Genomic DNA, 19,277 nt, shown 5'->3' on the forward strand with positions numbered 1-19,277 from the left:
ACTCACTGCCAACCATTGGAATATTGCAAGCGGAAAAGGGTCATGTCCGATCATAACATTTTAGATTATATAACATATAGATTACTTATTTTGCATTCAAAGCTAGGCTATTATTTGTTTAGGTGGTTTCAATCGTCAGTTAACATGAGTTCATCTGTACTGTTTACTACTTTTTTCATTATTGGGGTGTTTTTGCCCCCCCAACTTTATCTTTGGGGGGTCAAAAAGGTCCGTGCCCCCCGCAGATGGCGCCAGTGAATACACTGGTATTCATTGTCTGACTGCTGAATCTGAGTAGTGTGTATGTCAGGAGTTTTTGCGCGTGGCCTACATTACCCAACATGCACGTGAGCCATTACGCCATGATGGCGCGCGCTCCACCTGGCGGCCATTAAGCAGTACGCGCTCGCGGAGCATCGCAGAGCTGCAGCGCGCGCCCCTGCAACGTCCACAAACCAGGTACGCTTTATTTCCCTTTTTTTTTTTTTTTTTGAATAAATATAAATTATTTTCACTCGCTTTCACTTTTTACTAACAATTTACGCGTCCTACACGGGTTTAATTTCATAAATGAGCGTGTTGTGTAGACAAAGTGCCCGTGGTGGTCAGTGACACCGGCGTCGTCTCGGGCAGTTGACAGTTACTTCATTAGACTTTATTTTTAACGGTCGTTTGCGGTTTGAAGAAACTGGAACTAGCCGGTTAGCAAGGAAGCGAGTTAATGCTCAGTACAATGAGGCGCGTTTTGAGAATGATATTCTCTGGAAACTCATCCAGAGAGGAATCGAGGTGCTGACTGAAGAGACTGGGCTGTGTGGGAGAACAGACTGCGGTAAATCCCTCCACTGAGGCAGGTTCAGGCAGCTGAAGTGCCTTTATCAAGTGTTGAATATATTCTCCTCAGAAACTTCTAGTCATGCAAGGTTAGTGTAAGGCAGCACACTACAGGTGAATATAGTCTCTCTCTCTGTGTGTGTGTGTCTCTTTCTCTTTTTCTTGGGCAGTACATTCTTGACAGGACACCAGTCCATCATAATACTCATCATTCATCTCATTATCTCTAGCCGCTTTATCCTGTTCTACAGGGTCGCAGGCGAGCTGGAGCCTATCCCAGCTGACTACGGGCGAAAGGCGGGGTACACCCTGGACAAGTCGCCAGGTCATCACAGGGCTGACACATAGACACAGACAACCATTCACACCCACATTCACACCTACGGTCAATTTAGAGTCACCAGTTAACCTAACCTGCATGTCTTTGGACTGTGGGGGAAACCGGAGCACCCAGAGACACGGGGAGAACACGCAAACTCCACACAGAAAGGCCCTCGCCGGCCACGGGGCTCGAACCCAGACCTTCTTGCTGTGAGGCGACAGCGCTAACCACTACACCACCGTGCCGCCCATCATAATACTCACTACAGGAAATTTATTGTCGTCAGTCCACTTCAGGGCGGCACGGTGGTGTGGTGGTTCGCGCTGTCGCCTCACAGCAAGAAGGTCCGGGTTCGAGCCCCGTGGCCGGCGAGGGCCCTTCTGTGCGGAGTTTGCATGTTGTCCGCGTGGGTTTCCTCCGGGTGCTCCGGTTTCCCCCAAAGACATGCAGATTAGGTTAACTGGTGTGACTAAAGTGAGTGTGAATGGTTGTCTGTGTCTATGTGTCAGCCCTGTGATGACCTGGCGACTTGTCCAGGGTGCCTTTCGCCCGTAGTCAGCTGGGATAGGCTCCAGCTTGCCCGCGACCCTGTAGAACAGGATAAAGCGGCTAGAGATGATATGAGAGAGTCCACTTCAATGCATGGTTTTGTAAGGTAGGAGGAACCCTGAGGAAACCCAATCAGCGGGGCGTAGCTAGGATTTTTCAAAGCGGGGGTCACACACTGACTGCATTATGTAACTAAAAATAATTACCATTGCTAGTTCTAGGTAGCTTCCATTATTATCGTTTTCTTGGGGCGGCACGGTGGTGTAGTGTAGTTAGCACTGTCGCCTCACAGCAAGAAGGTTCTGGGTTCGAACCCAGCGGCCGGCGAGGGCCTTTCTGTGTGGAGTTTGCATGTTCTCTGCGTGTGGGTGCTCTGGTTTCCCCTACAATCCAAAGGCATGCAGGTTAGGTTAATACGGGATGGCCTTGGGCTGAGGTGCCCTTGAGCGAGGAACTGAACTCCCTGGGCACTGTTAGCATGGCTGCTCACTGCTCTGGGTATGTGTGTGTGCTCATTGCTCACGTGTGTGTTCACTGCTTCAGATGGGTTAAATGCAGAGAGGAAATTTCACAAGTGTGTGATGAATAAAGTTGTGCTTTCTTTCTTTGATGTCGTGTTCGAGAAACAGCACACTAAAACTTAGCTTCGAAGCCACAACTTTGATGGAAAAAATATAGGAGAGTTCGGCGTGATGTCACCAAATGGTCACGTGATGTTTTGGTTGGCAAAAATACATTTTCTAATTTTACTTTTTTTTTTTTGCATTTACCTAACACTCAATGTTTCTTTTGTCATGTTTAATAAGAATAAACATAGCGTCTTGCTTTATCTGGCCTCCACTGTGGAAATTTTCTTTGATTACAATTCAAATGCTTTTGTAAAATTGATTTCCATATAAAATAACTACATCATGAAGAATTAAAGCACCTCCTTCACAGATGAGTGAAAATATTGAATAAATTTCCTCTTTTTGATTGCTTGGGTTAAAAATGCCAAGTTATGACTGAATTGATTATTCACGTAAATATGAATAATATGATACATTTTGGGGATCTGATATGGCAAAATGGGACACAATGGAAAAATCAAGAACACACCGGAAAGATGAGAATAACGGCGGTGGTAAAAGAACAGCAACTGTACCGGCTGAAGGTCGCGCGGGTCTCTGCTGCGGCGCGCAAGCAACGGGACATCACTACCGCACCGGACGGACTGCGAGGCAGGGGCGGGGCAAAATGACTGGCCGTAGATTCTATTCAAAGTTCGATCTAAATTGACCATGGTTGCAAAATATTGGCCAAAAATACGCAAACACGATGAAATATGAAAGTAAGATGAAAAAGAAACATTCTATTGCCTTATACTGCCAGACTAAAACAAAATAAAACTGTCAACTCACCTTTTCAGTGATAACGTCCGAACAGATCACTCGCGTAACAGAAAGACCACAAATGGAAGCGCGATCAACTTCTAACTGTTAGAGTGGAAAATTCCATTCTACACACGCAAATTGTTAATGTGTGTCCTTCCCCGCACATAAATAACACGCTACGGTAAAAAATAGACCACAACTCATTTTATAGCTCAGAAATTCATACAAGACCAGCTACCATCGTAAGAAACACATTCTATACCTAACTTTCAGCTTTCGTTTTAAAAAACAAAATCGCAAATTTATAACTAAATTTTTATATGGCGTAGTGATTTTAAGTTACTACTTTTGGTGAGGTGGTGACCTCGACCCTGAGGCTTTCCGTTTAGATCAAAACACACGATCGTATTGGTTTTGGGTATGCGGAAAATGGAGTTACGACGGTGATCAAATATTTTGCATCATGTTTTATTACGGTTATGATGATTCTGTGAGCGCACCAATCCTTAGGTGTATAAAGTTACAACTTAAAATACAATTAGTGATAACTGTAGACTTTTCAGTGGACTACAACCTTTTTAAGGGAATGCGATGTCGTCAACCGTTTATCATGTCCCAGATCAAGCCGCCATTTTTCCAGAAATTTGCAGAATTTTTGCCAAATTCTGAAGAGTATTCACATCAAAGATTTAGTTTTATCTGTATTATTTCTTTCATCATTTTATTTCAAATTAAAACCGACATCACCATTCAAAACCGTATAGTTTATTGACTGTGAGTATATTTAGTGGGGTTCCCCCACAGTACCCAGTTTCTGAGACAGACCCAGATATAAATGGCCGATCAGAGTTATCGGGTCATTAACTAATTATGGTAGTGTCGTGTTGTGTTATCGGCTGTACATACAGATTTAATAAGAATGATCCCAAGAGCTTTTACCGTATACCAAAGAAACCTGAAGCTCGCCGAAAGCTTTAGATCGCAGCAATTAAGCATAACAAGTGGGAACCTACTGACAACGACCGTGTTTGCTTTCGACACTTTATATCTGGTAAGACACATGATTTTTTATTATTTTGTTTTGCAGTTTAATGTTATGATGTTAGATAAAATTTCTTCATCAGAAATAATTTGTTGTGCTATGACATTGCTTAGATATCAACCAAAAGATGAGTAAAAATGCACGAACAGCTGATTCGTATGCAGTACACATGAGTACGATTTCCGCAAACGCACTCACGGCAAATTTATGTACTTTTTGCAGTATAAATATTTGACATTAGAAGATTGGTCGAACTTTTCATGATATGTATTTGAAGATAAATAGCATAGCCTGGATTTAAAACACTGCTTGTACATTCTAAATGTAGAACTTGCTTAAGTTTAGTACTGTACTGTATATCTTTGGTGTGTGTGTGTGAAGCAACAACATTAGCTTATGTTTCTAAGATTTATATATTGTGCCTATTTAATCTTTGTCTTTTTATTATTAGGCACAAAAAGCAAATATAAATGAGTATTTCAATAAGACAACTGAATAATTAACACTTATTTGTATGCTCCCAAGAGACTTGTAGGCTTTTATTGATTCTTTTGTGTATATTGAAGGCGTGTCAATCACATACAGGTAGATATTGCCGAAGGTCAGGCCAGGTGCTTGGATTTGTCCGTAACTGCGTAAGGATCAGGCAAACTTTGGTGCCACTGTTGTACAGAAGCTTTGCTGCATATCTTTGCTTTGCATCAGTTGGCAACGAACTTGCATACTGCGATAAATCGCTACGAAAACTAGGTGATGATGCAACTTTGCCGGCTATTGTGAATGGTTCTTGCCAACCAATTTTACGCGCATGCACAATATTACATCACGCTCTAGTTTGGCAAACTCTCCCATATAATAAATCGCTTACCTCTCTTCACGTTGAAAGAAGGAGGAAAGTTTTGCTTGTTTTGACGTGGAGAATTATGAACACGAGGAAATACTCATAATTCGCAACTAAAAAGACCGCAGCTACACTGGCAGTTTGACCACTTTGTGTAAGATTGAATTTACTAAACTGAACTATGGATAGTGTTGAAAGGAGGACGTCCTGTATCTTCTAACGTGAAACGTTTCCATAACACGGCCGTGTGAGAGAGGTGCGGCAGCCTTTTGCAGGTACTTGACAAGTTATGGAACGCTGCCGAGAGCGGTAGATGCTTCATAATCTTCAAGATTATTTCATCTGGCAAATCAAGAAAGCATACATCGACCAAAAAGAATGGTTTCGCTTACTGACCGTACTAATGTTTTGGGCTAATTCTATCAAACCAAACAGCAGCGACCATAGCATAAGCAAACCAAGCTCACTGACCGGCAACTGCCGCTTGGGCTGGTGTTTCTTGGTCTGCCGAAGGTGATAATGCATCTTCTTTTGAGTCTGTTTTATCATAAAATTGACTTAGGACTATGAAAAATATGTAACAAAAAATAATTACCATTGCTAGTTTTAGGTAGCTTAGAAACCGGCTCTTCCATTATTGCTGTTTCTTCGATGTTTTCTTGATGTCATGTTCGAGAAACAGCACACTAAAACTTAGCTTTGAAACCACAACTTTGATGGGGGAAATATATATATATATATATATGAGTGATTCCACGCTTATGGGTACTGAAATGGGGACATGAACTTATTTTTAAAAATTCACCTAAAACCATTTCTTTTTTTTTTACCATCAGGTCACAAAACATGTAATCTTTAATGAATGATATGTTAAAAGATAACTTTAATTTTCTGAGATGTAATAAAAACATATTTATATGCCAAAGTCAGAACATAACAGAAGTGTTGTGGACATATATATTCTCAGTTTTAACAATGTAGAATTACTTTTTGAAACATAGGAAGGTGATGTTTTAGCAAATATAATTATAAACATGTGTAGTAGAATAAACATACACATTCTTTCAATAAGATTAACATGGTATAGAGCTAGATTGTAATTAATTTGTAACAGATGCGAGATGGACAATCGTAACAGAAGTAATGTAACAGACATCATTTTGGAACTCATAGGCTTGACTTTGGCATATAAATATGTTTTTATTACATCTCAGAAAATTAAAGTTCTCTTTTAACATATCATTCATTAAAGATTACATGTTTTGTGACCTGATGGTAAAAAAAGAAATGGTTTTAGGTGAATAAGTTCATGTCCCCATTTCAGTACCCATAAGCGTGGAATCACTCATATATAATATAAATCGCTTACCTCTCTTCAAGTCGAAAGAAGGAGGAAAGTTTCACTTATTTTGACACGGCGAATTATTAACACAAGAGGAAATACTCATAATTCACAACTAAAAAGACCGCAGCTACACTGGCAGCTTGACCATGCTTTCTAGGGCGATCATGTTGCGCTTGCATAGAAGGGGGGTTTTGCGCCCAAACCACAGGAAGTCCATACAAGGTTATAGAAACCCTAATGAGGCGGAGGTGACAATCTATCCATCTATCCATTATCTGTAGCCACTTATCCTGTCCTACAGGGTCGCAGGCAAGCTGGAGCCTATCCCAGCTGACTATGTACGAGAGGCGGGGTACACCCTGGACAAGTCGCCAGGTTATCGCAGGGCTGACACAGAGACAAACAACCATTCACACCTACGGTCAATTTAGAGCCACCAATTAGCCTAACCTGCATGTCTTTGGACTGTGGGGGAAACCGGATCACCCGGAGGAAACCCATGCAGACAACATGCAAACTCCACACAGAAAGGCCCTCGCCGGCCACTGGGCTCGAACCCAGGCCTTCTTGCTGTGAGGCGACAGTGCTAACCACTGCACCACCGTGCCACCCAGGTGACAATCTAGTTTTAAAAAAAAAAGTTAGAAAAATTGCAGTGGGCGCTTTTCTAATATTCTTATGCGGCTATTGAAAAAATGTATGGTCCGACAAAGGGGGGGATCACGGGAACCCCAGGACCCCCCCCCCAGCAATTTTACAAAGGTGAGTTTCAGTTCCGGGCGGCACAGTGGTGTAGTGGTTAGCACTGTTGCCTCACAGCAAGAAGGTCCTGGGTTCGAGCCCAGCGGCCGGTGAGGGCCTTTCTGTGTGGAGTTTGCTCCGGTTTCCCCTACAGTCTAAAGACATGCAGGTTAGGCTAATTGATGGCTCTAAATTGACTGTAGGTGCAACTGCAAGTGTGAATGTTTCTTTGTCTCCATCTCAGCCCTGCGATAACCTGGCGACTTGTCCAGGGTGTACCCTGCCTCTCGCTTATAGTCAGCTGGGATAGGCTCCAGCTTGCCTGCAACCCTGTAGAACAGGATAAGCGGCTACAGATAATGGATGGATGAATGGAGTTTCAGTTCCAACAGTTATTATTGGTTAATTAATCAACTGGATGACCTCCCCTTACCCTTTGATCTTGTCGTCTGATGACGCAGCTCGTTACCTGAGATGGATTTTTTTTTTTTTTTTTTACGCACGATCAGCAATTTGAGGAAAACCCGGACGTCATCATCGCAGGTAAGCATGGTGGAAAAATCATGGACATGTTTTCACTTATCAAATTCACTGATATTTCATGATCTCCTTGTCAACCTATTTCTCAGCAACCCTCCTAGTCACATGATATATCATTGGAAAGCCCAGGATGTATTCTTTACAAGACACCAGGATTCAAGTGAATAGCTTGAAAGAGTAAGAGGGTGTGCACGTAAAACAAGTATCAACTACAGAGGACACAAGTCTATGGGTTGGTTCTCAGGAGGATATAGGGAATTACTATATAGAGGAATCTATAGTGAGCTCATTGGTAAAATGGAAAAAAAAATGCTTTCGGACACGAGTCCGTCGCGCCAGTATTTACGTCATTACTGTTGCACAATTAAAACGTGCCAGATCAGTCGGTTGGTGGGTTTTCAAAATAATAAATACATGCATGTGTTTTTGTGATAAATCCATATTATATTGAGCGCATTTCACATTAATCGATATAAAGTATCTGCATCTTTCAGTTCTTTTTAAATCAAGGCCGAATACTTTCTTCTTTGCCGCTGCCTTTTATTAAATCAAATTCGAGACTTTTAATTTGATTTCTTTCAGTGCGACCGCAATGCATGGTAGGATATGTTGCTTTGGTTAGTGACCATCGGTTGTACACTACTTTTCGTGATGCATTGTGGGATATTTTGAGTGCACTATATAGGGTGTAAATAATCCTCACTAAGGTTTCGGACAGCACTACAAAATGGCGTCCTCGCTATATAGTGCCCTATATAGTTGAGTAGGGAGCGATTTTGGACTCAGCAACACGTTTCAAAAAAGTTGGGACAGGGCATCAAAAGACTGGAAAATTTGTGTAATGCTAAAAAAAAAAAACTTATTTGGTTAATTGGCAACAGGTTGGTCACATGATTGGGTATAAAAAGAGCATCCCAGAGAGGCGGAGTCTCTCATACCCCTTTTCCACCAAATCAGTTCCAGGGCTGGTTCGGGGCCAGCTGAGCTTGCGAGCCAGCTGAGAACCAGTTTGCTTTTCCATAGCTCGGGGTGCTAAGGGGAGCCACGTCATTACGTCGCTGTATACGTCAGTTACGTCGCTGCGTTTGCATAAACCTTGGCGCGAACATCAAAGCAACAACAACACTGAGAAGAAGAAGCAGTAACAACAACAATAATGGATGACTTCGCGTTTGTACAGCTGCTGCTTCTCGTCGCTTAAAAATGGCAACCTTTTGCGGTCTTGCTATTGTTGTTGGTCTTAACAACTCTGCCCCCCCGCTGACGTAAGCGGTTCTTTCCTCTGGCCCAGCAAAGAGCTGGTGCTAGCCTGGAACCAGTTTTTCTGGCCCCAGAGCCAGTTCTTTGTCAGTGGAAACAGAAAACCCGGTTCCAAACTAAGCACTGGCCCCAAACCAGCCCTGGAACTGCTTTGGTGGAAAAGGGGCATCAGAAGTAAAGATGGGGGGGGGTTTCACCGCTCTGTGAAATACTGTGTGGGCAAACAGTGCAACAATTTAAGAATAACGTTCCTCAATGTAAAATTGCAAAGAATTTGGGGATCACATCATCTATGGTACATAATATCATTAAAAGATTCAGAGAATCTGGAGAAATCTCTGTATGCAAGAGACAAGACTGAAAACTGACATTGGATGCCTGTGATCTTCAGGCCCTCAGGAGACACTGCATTAAAAGCAGGCACGTGTCTGTCGTGGAAATCACTGTATGGGCTCAGGAACACTTCAGAAAACCATCGTCTGTGAAAACAGTTCATTACTGCATTCACAAATGCAAGTTAAAACCAGATATAAACAATATTCAGAAACACTGCCACCTTCTCTGGGCTCGAGCTCTTTTATGATGGACTGAGGCGAAGTGGAAAATTGTCCCGAGGTCTGACAAATCAGAGCTAGAAATTCTTTTTAGAAATCATGGACACCACGACCTCCAGGCTAAAGAGGAGAGGAACCATCCGGTTTGTTATCAGTGCACAGTTTAAAGGCCAGCATCTGTGATGGTATGAGGGTGCATTAGTGCACATGACATGGGTAGCTTGTACATCTGGGAACGCATCATTAATGCTGAATGATATATACACATTTCAGAGCAACATGCTGCCATCCAGACTAAATCTTTTTCAGGGAAGGCCTTCCTTCTTTCAGCAAGACAATGCCAAACCGCTTTCTGCACATATTAAAACTGCATGGCTCTGTAGTAAAAGAGTCCGGGTGCTAAACTGGCCTGTCTGCAGTCCAGACCTGTCTCCTATTTAACCTCCTAAGGCCCAAGCTGTTTTTTTACATGCATTTTTTTATTTCTCTTTGCTATTTGGGCTTATTAGAACCTGATTAGAATAAAAACTAAGCATCATCTTTTGATAAGATGTACTTTTAGAGAAAAAGTATGTCCACATGGATTCTTGTTCCGAATTTCTATAAAGTGCTGTCCATGCATGTGACCGCTAAGCCCTAGGAGGTTAAAACATTTGGCACATTATGAAGTGCAAAATACGACAAAGGAGACCCTGAACAGTTGAGCAACTGAAATTGTATATCAGGCAAGAATGGGACAACATTTCTCTTTCAAAACTACAGCAATTGGTCTCCTCAGTTCCCAAACGTTTACAGAGTATTGTTAAAAGTAGAGATGATGCAACACAGTGGTAAACATGCCTCTGTCCCAACTTTTTTTTAAACGTGTTGCTGACATCAAATTCAAAATGAGCATAAATTTAAAAAAAAAAACAATAAAATTTCTCAGTTTCAACATTTGCTATGTTGTCTTTGTACAATTTTCAATGAACTATCAGGTTTCCATGATTTACAAATTATCGTAATCTGTTTTTATTTACAGTTTACACAGCATCCCAACTTTTTTGGAATTGGGGTTGTACTTAAAGTGGGTAGAAAGTGGAACAAAAAGATTTTCGGACACCGGTTCAACATTATCAGTTCGTTTGTTTACAAACATTATAATTACTTCCTCATTTACATAAGCACTGACATCGATATATTTATATAAAAAATAGTTTGTACTAAATATAAGTCTGTGTAAAACAAATTTTAAATAAAAACTGTTTTGTTAACTTAAAACCACATACCGATGATTTTTTTTTTTTTTTAATATACTGTATGGCCAGACATACAGTACTGTGCAAAAGTCTTAGGCAACCTATTGTTTTTTTTTTTCATACAAACTTTGTTATGGATTTCTATTTTATGACTTCTACATTCTCGAGTCAGTACACAAACATTTTAGAGTTCCAAATGTTTGTTTTCCAGCACAAAATTAAATGTCACAGGAAAAAAAAGTTTGTATCTGAGCAGCATATTCCATAAGAGAGCACTTTTCAGATTAAAAAATAAAACATAATGAAGGCTACTGGGTTTTGGTGTAAAATGAAGACGCGAGTGTGATAAAGTGTCCAGAAGAACTGTGGCTGGTTCTGTAAGACGCTCAGTAAAACCTACAGCTCATTTCCTTATCAAACTGCACTCATTATACCTGAGACTACTGTTTTTTTCTGTACATGTGCCTCAGACTTTTGCACCGTACTGTATGTAACAGGTGTTGTGGACAACTTGCATCATTAGAACGAGAAAAATATCAGAAGTTGGTTACAAGTCTATCTCCAGCTGTGTGGATCAGCATATAGTCAGGATTTTTTATTTTAATTAATTAAATACCAGTTAACATGGTCAGGAATTCTGTTTACAGTTGGGATAATAGGTTATTACCTGTAACTAAGCTAATTATAAAGTTAAAATAAAATGATATAAACTACCCAACATATATTTAAATTGTCCAGCTTGAAAGCCATCATGATGGATGGAATCTGTCGATGATTCCTGATGCTACTGTCACTCGTCCCAAACCCTGAGCACAAAATATATTGTGGCATTTTTCAGAATAAATTTTGTTACCTGATGTTAAGTACATACTCATGTTAACTCTAATGTTAGCTAACTTGCTTCTAGCCTGTATTTGATTATTAGTGAACTCAAAACATTTACCTTGAAAGCAATCAGAGTCCAGAGCATGTGAGATGGAGGAAGGGGGCGGAGCTTTTGGGCGGTGTCAGTTAATATCTGAGAGTACAAAACACCTGCTAAATAATTTACAGAATCATACATTGATTGGCGGGCGGCACGGTGGTGTAGTGGTTAGCGCTGTCGCCTCACAGCAAGAAGGTCTGGGTTCGAGCCCCGTGGCCGGCGAGGGCCTTTCTGTGCGGAGTTTGCATGTTCTCCCTGTGTCCGCGTGGGTTTCCTCTGGGTGCTCCGGTTTCCCCCACAGTCCAAAGATATGCAGGTTAGGTTAACTGGTGGCTCTAAATTGACCGTAGGTGTGAATGTGAGTGTGAATGGTTGTCTGTGTCTATGTGTCAGCCCTGTGATGACCTGGCGACTTGTCCAGGGTGTACCCCGCCTTTCGCCCGTAGTCAGCTGGGATAGGCTCCAGCTTGCCTGCGACCCTGTAGAACAGGATAAAGCGGCTACAGATAATGAGAGATGAGATGAGACGTTGACTGGCGGTGGTGTAATGGTTAGCACTGTCGCCTCACTTGCTGGTGTCCTGGGTTCGAGCCGACAGGGGCCTTTCTGTGTGGAGTCTGCATGTTCTCCCTGTGCCTGCGTCGGTTTCCTCCACAATCCAAAGACATGCCGTTTAGGCTAATTGGTGACTCTAAATTGACCGTAGGTGTGAATGTGAGTGTGAATGGTTGTTTGTCTCTATGTGTCTGTGATGATCTGGCGACTTGTCCAGGGTGTACCCCGCCTTTCGCCCGTAGTCAGCTGGGATAGGCTCCAGCTTGCCTGCGACCCTGCACAGGATAAGTGGCTACGGATAATGGATGGAGGTTGATTGGCTCGTCGGCCATTTTATTGGCAATAGAAAGGTTCCTTGAGTTTTTTTTTTTCCCTTTTGGAGTGACATACTCAAATGTTAAATTGCAGAGCTCCTATGGAAAATGGAAAAGTTTGGCAGGAAAGGTAAAATAATATAACGAGTGAATGTCACAGGATGTCGTGGCAGTGTAATGTCATGTAATAACAGTCGTGTTTGAGAAATGCTTTTCTTTTCGTCGGTTGCCGTTTGTTCATTACTATCTATTCAAAAACGTGTTATTTTGGTAATCATGTACACTAACATAGAACAAGGAAAAAAGCCAAATTGCAGTATTTTTTTAGAGCTTTGTTTTAAAGCTGCTCGTTATAATAATAGGCAGCAGTAGCCACTCTTTGTAGTTTTACTGTAGGCATCTGTGAAAACTTGCTATTTCATTTTCTTTAATGGGCCCTGAAGGGGTTCAACATTGGGCTCGAGTTATGACAAGGGCTGCTATTTTTATAGAACAAATCTAACCGCATGCTGTGCTCATAAACATCATGGGGGCTTTAAAGCGTTTAAAATAGGCTGGAAGCAGCTGGAGCATCCTTTTCCTTTATAAATGTCATGTGGACGTGTGGTCCGTGCCTCGTCCTATGCCGTTTCTGACCATGTTGTTGTTTAGATATTATTCTTTCAGAAGTATTAAAAAGATGGATAAATCAATAACATTGTTGCTTTTAAAAAAACAGGTAAGCATTGATACGGTGACGCTTTCTGTAAGGTGGCATTTAGTTAACGTTTATGATCTCCAATGAAGTTCAGTAAGTTTTCCACCCTGGGAAAGTCTTCAGGACAGAGGACTTGTGCACTTTCCAGTTTCTCAACAACATGACAAGACCCTGACTTCAAGACAGAGTACTAAGAGAAGCTAGTGACGGAATGGCTGTTTGTAGCTGCTATAACATACAGTGGGGCAAAAAAGTATTTAGTCAGTCACCAATTATGCAAGTTCTCCCACTTACAAAGATGAGAGAGGCCAGTAATTTTCATCATAGGTACACTTCAACTATGAGAGACAGAATGGGGGGAAAGAATCCAGGAAATCACATTGTAGGATTTTTAATGAATTAATTGGTAAATTCCTCGGTAAAATAAGTATTTGTTCACCTACAAACAAGCAAGATTTCTGTCTCTCACAGACCTGTAACAACTTCTTTAAGAGGCTCCTCTGTCCTCCACTCATTACCTGTATTAATGGCACCTGTTTGAACTCGTTATCAGTATAAAAGACACCTGTCCACAACCTCAAACAGTCACGCTCCAAACTCCACTATGGCCAAGACCAAAGAGCTGTCAAAGGACACCAGAAACAAAATTGTAGACCTGCACCAGGCTGGGAAGACTGAATCTGCAATAAGTAAGCAGCTTGGTGTGAAGAAATCAACTGTGGGAGCAATTATTAGAAAATGGAAGACATACAAGACCACTGATAATCTCCCTCGATCTGGGGCTCCACGCAAGATCTCACCCCGTGGGGTCAAAATGATCACAAGAATGGTGAGCAAAAATCCCAGAACCACACGGGGGGACCTAGTGTATGACCTGCAGAGAGCTGGGACCAAAGTAACAAAGGCTACCATCAGTAACACACTACGCCGTCAGGGACTCAAATCCTGCAGTGCCAGACGTGTCCCCCTGCTTAAGCCAGTACATGTCCAGGCCCGTCTGAAGTTTGCTAGAGAGCATTTGGATGATCCAGAAGAGGATTGGGAGAATGCCATATGGTCAGATGAAACCAAAATAGAACTTTTTGGTAAAAACTCAGCTTGTCGTGTTTGGAGGAGAAAGAATGCTGAGTTGCATCCAAAGAACACCATACCTACTGTGAAGCATGGGGGTGGAAACATCATGCTTTGGGGCTGTTTTTCTGCAAAGGGACCAGGACGACTGATCCATGTAAAGGAAAGAATGAATGAAGCCATTTATTGTGAGATTTTGAGTGAAAACCTCCTTCCATCAGCAAGGGCATTGAAGATGAAATGTGGCTGGGTCTTTCAGCATGACAATGATCCCAAACACACCGCCCGGGCAACGAAGGAGTGGCTTCGTAAGAAGCATTTCAAGGTCCTGGAGTGGCCTAGCCAGTCTCCAGATCTCAACCCCATAGAAAATCTTTGGAGGGAGTTGAAAGTCTGTGTTGCCCAGCGACAGCCCCAAAACATCACTGCTCTAGAGGAGATCTGCATGGAGGAATGGGCCAAAATCCCAGCAACAGTGTGTGAAAACCTTGTGAAGACTTACAGAAAACGTTTGACCTCTGTCATTGCCAACAAAGGGTATATAACAAAGTATTGAGATGAACTTTTGTTATTGACCAAATACTTATTTTCCACCATAATTTGCAAATAATTTGCAAATTCTTTAAAAATCAGACAATGTGATTTTCTGGATTTTTTTTCTCATTCTGTCTCTCATAGTTGAAGTGTACCTATGATGAAAATTACAGGCCTCTCTCATCTTTTTAAGTGGGAGAACTTGCACAATTGGTGACTGACTAAATACTTTTTTGCCCCACTGTAATTAATAACACATTGTAATCACGAGCAAATGGCTGTGATACAGGAGGAATAAAACACTTTGAAACATGCTGTTATTGGAAGATAATCAGGGTTCTCCACTTTTCAAAAATAAAAAAGGTGGTAGCGGGGGTTTGGGGGGCCGGGGGACAAAGTCCCCCTGAAGCTGACGGACTTTGGGCTTTTTTGACCGTGAAACTGGCCAATAAATGGATAGGAAATGCTCAATCATTGTTAAAATCATTTTATAAAAAATTAACACATTCTTACTGTACATATCATCTTTATTGTCAATTTGAGACTCATTTGACATTTCAATTGAGACTGATGTGCCTGTTGCGCATCCCTCATCTCATCTCATTATCTCTAGCCGCTTTATCCTGTCCTACAGGGTCGCAGGCAAGCTGGAGCCTATCCCAGCTGACTACGGGCGAAAGGCGGGGTACACCCTGGACAAGTCGCCAGGTCATCGCAGGGCTGACACAGACACAGACAACCATTCACACTCACATTCACACCTACGGTCAATTTAGAGTCACCAGTTAACCTAACCTGCATGTCTTTGGACTGTGGGGGAAACCGGAGCACCCGGAGGAAACCCACGCGGACACGGGGAGAACATGCAGACTCCGCACAGAAAGGTCCTCACTGGCCACGGGGCTCGAACCCGGATCATCTTGTTGTCAGGCGACAGCGCTAACCACTACACCACCATGCCTCCTGTTGCGCATCCCTGAATTAATTATATTTTTTTCTGTGTGTGAAAAATAAATGAACTTCCATGCATAAACAAAATACCCAATTGCATACATTTTTTACAATACACATAATGTTGATTGGGTAAAACCACTCCAATCCATACACGAGCTGGTGCTCATGCCCGAGACTGGCACGACAAAGCCACCCCGGCCTCTGTAGTTCAGGTCCTTTGACCCAGGAACCTGGAAGTCCTGCAGTAAACAACCACAGGGAAGCAATGGGAAAATGCAGCTCTCATCTACACAATCACAGATGCGTAAAATAAAAGACCTGAACTTAACTAGTGTGTGTGTGTGTGTGTGTGTGTGTGCTGTTATATAATTACTGTAACAGTGTATCGTCGGAAAAGACGACAGATAAGCGTAACCGTTGCACAATAACGCTACAAGCAACTTGTATGTGCACCGCAGTTATTTAGCTGCTGGCTAGCTGCAGCTTGTAGCTTCCAACGTTACTATGTGTCAGTGTAGTGTAATGTGGTGCAGTGTCGTGTAACGCAGGGATAGACCTCAATCTGCAGAGCTCTGGGTCACAATCTGTACGCAGCCGGACAGATGTTTTTCTATTGCAATCGCGTGGTCACTTCAGGTAGCCCTGTATGCATTCGTTTAATGGTCTTATGCGTGTTAAATAGTTACAAAATTATAATAAAGCGAATACTTTTTTATTTATTTGGTGTATACTGATGAAGTTACCTTTTTTTTTTTTTTTTTGGCCAAGGGAAGGGTGGCGGGCCAGAATTATAACGTGGCGGTGTGCCACTTTAAAAGCGCCCGCGGAGAACACTGATGATCAACTTTGGGGTGGTAACAATAACTCCAGGTTCACATCTGGCCACATCCCATCACCCCGCCGTTGATAATTTTCCTTTAACATCCCATTCTTTACTTTTTATTCAGAGGGGCTTTCGTCATTCATTTGCACAACATCGGCTTAAACACAACCTTATGTAATTTTTAGAGCTCTCGGCAAGGCAAAATGCAATTGCAGTAAAACCAGTGCCAAGTCTACCCAGTGACACCTCCTCTCTGTTGCTTTTTAAAGAAAACACAAGCCTCAGAAAAACGAACTAGCCAGATCCACGGCACTGATATGCCAGTAAAGTAATAGCCTATTGTCTTCTCATCTGAGGACCAGGTCTCTTACATTCAAAGGAAAATCCCGAGCTTCATGTTATTCTGTGCATAACATTTCTTGACATGTCTAGAAGCCTGGGCCAATGAAATGCATATTTTTTTTTTCTTAGTTTACCAGAAGTACAGCTAAAAACAGCTCGTATAAAACATCCCTCCTCTGACAGTTATGTTTGTAGGTAATTACACCCTTTACTTTCTCAGGCCAAGCTGTCCAAGAAGTGAAAATAGCTAGAAGTGTGTCACTGGGAGCCTTGCACTCTGTTGAGAACATGTTGTCCTAGATGAAGCTCACAGAGGAGAGCTGCACAGGACCAGCAAACCAATGCTGTTTAACCAATATAACATAAGCTTTCTGATGATTTTAAATCATTACATCTGCTAGAGTTTTCAGATTAACCTTTTAAATAAGAATTAGATGTGGGTTTAATTAATTTATGCAGGTTTATGAGGGCGTTAGTTTCCATCAGCAGAGCTTTTACACACTAATCTGACTTAAACACTTCCAGTGGTATGTAGTCATAAGAGAGGCACTGCTCATGTGAATAGAATCGATGAATTGATTAATAAACCACGGTATTCTCTGTGTAGAACCCTGCTGGTGTGTTTTATATGTAAGGTGTGCCGTTATAGGAAAAATAATCAAGAAAATCCACAAAGCAGAGTTACTGTGACCACACAGACGTTAATTATTTTCTAATGCCAGCACATCTGTAAGTTTTATTTTATTTTTATTTTTTTATTCCCTTTATTAATGAGGGACACGCTATACTTTTTAACCATTTATCAAAAAAAGTCAAAGTCCATCTCACACCAGAATCTGGTCTTCCCAGGCAGTCTCCTGTCCCAGTACTAACCAACTCTTTAAAGGAACAGTCCACCGTACTTCCATAATGAAATATGCTCTTATCTGAATTGAGACGAGCTGCTCCGTACCTCTCCGAGCTTTGCGCGACCTCCCAGTCAGTCAGACGCAGTCAGACGCGCTGTCACTCCTGTTAGCAATGTAGCTAGGCTCAGCATGGCCAATGGTATTTTTTGGGGCTATAGTTAGATGCGACCAAACTCTTCCGCGTTTTTCCTGTTTACATAGGTTTATATGACCAGTGATATGAAACAAGTTCAGTTACACAAATTGAAACGTAGCGATTTTCTATGCTATGGAAAGTCCGCACTATAATGACAGGCGTACTAACACCTTCTGCGCGCTTCGGCAGCGCATTGATATCTGAGCTCCGTATCAATGCGCTGCCGAAGCGCGCAGAAGGTGTTAGTACGCCTGTCATTATAGTGCGGACTTTCCATAGCATAGAAAATCGCTACGTTTCAATTTGTGTAACTGAACTTGTTTCATATCACTGGTCATATAAACCGATGTAAACAGGAAAAACGCGGAAGAGTTTGGTCGCATGTAACTACAGCCCCAAAAAATACCATTGGCCATGCTGAGCCTAGCTACATTGCTAACAGGAGTGACAGCGCGTCTGACTGCGTCTGACTGACTGGGAGGTCGCGCAAAGCTCGGAGAGGTACGGAGCAGCTCGTCTCAATTCAGATAAGAGCATATTTCATTATGGAAGTACGGTGGACTGTTCCTTTAAGGCGTACGGGTGCGGCGCCGATCTCCATTTCGATAGTCCTCGGCCTGTCGCCTGTACAGCTAGGGTTACAGTGGGGGGCTAGTTCTCTGGTAATCATGAGAGTTTGACTTCCCCACTCGCATCTGTATTGCAGCGTGCCTTGCCAGACGGTAGTAGGTACCATTTTTATGATGGTCTTGGGTATGACCCGAACACGAGTAGAATTCGCGATCTCCCGGTCGAGAGGCGGACACGCTAACCACTAGGCCAACTCGCGGTCTTAACCATTTATAGCTACAGTTAATGTTGTGGAACATCCACAAGACAAGTTATTTGTCACTTGCTAAGTGCAATCAAAATGTTCTGTTGCGAATGAACGGAGTGCGAAAAGGTCATGCGTGCGCGGCAGGAGCGAGCAGTAACACTTGTGAGTCGTTACGTCATGTGACATCACTCCGGCAATATCAGGACCTGTGTTACACGTGTTTTTGTAACAACATCTACATGCGCAATTTGCGCAGTGCACAAGCATTTGCGAATCAGCAATGGAGACCCTTGAAATGCTTCAGCAAGCCTATGAGCCGGGTGAGGCGTTTTGAGTGGTATGCGTAGATCAAGAGGGGTAGGACCTCACTGACGATGGTCTGCCCCTTTTGTTGCATGAGTGTCACTCAAAACACCTCACCCAGCTTTTTACTTCACCTCTCGTTTAACACAGAATTTGATGTTTGCTCTCTAGTCCATAGTTAAATCACAAATGCACACGTACATGCTGTCACAAAAACGCATGTAACACAGGTCCCGATGTTGACAGCGTGATGTCATGC

The 19,277-nt window shown here is 42.3% G+C and overlaps 1 protein-coding gene across 1 annotated transcript in view; it reads left to right on the top strand.

Moving 5' to 3' along the window:
• The first annotated feature begins 418 nt into the window (after positions 1 to 418).
• The window catches only part of specc1 (sperm antigen with calponin homology and coiled-coil domains 1), a 268,966-nt gene continuing 250,107 nt past the window's right edge, over positions 419 to 19,277 (top strand). The window contains exon 1 of the mRNA XM_060912649.1: positions 419 to 459. The gene's annotated coding sequence lies outside the window, so the exon portion shown is untranslated. The remainder of the gene's footprint in view (positions 460 to 19,277) is intronic.

This window comes from Neoarius graeffei, chromosome 28 (genome assembly GCF_027579695.1).
Source record: "Neoarius graeffei isolate fNeoGra1 chromosome 28, fNeoGra1.pri, whole genome shotgun sequence".
Classification (NCBI taxonomy): Eukaryota; Metazoa; Chordata; class Actinopteri; order Siluriformes; family Ariidae; genus Neoarius; species Neoarius graeffei.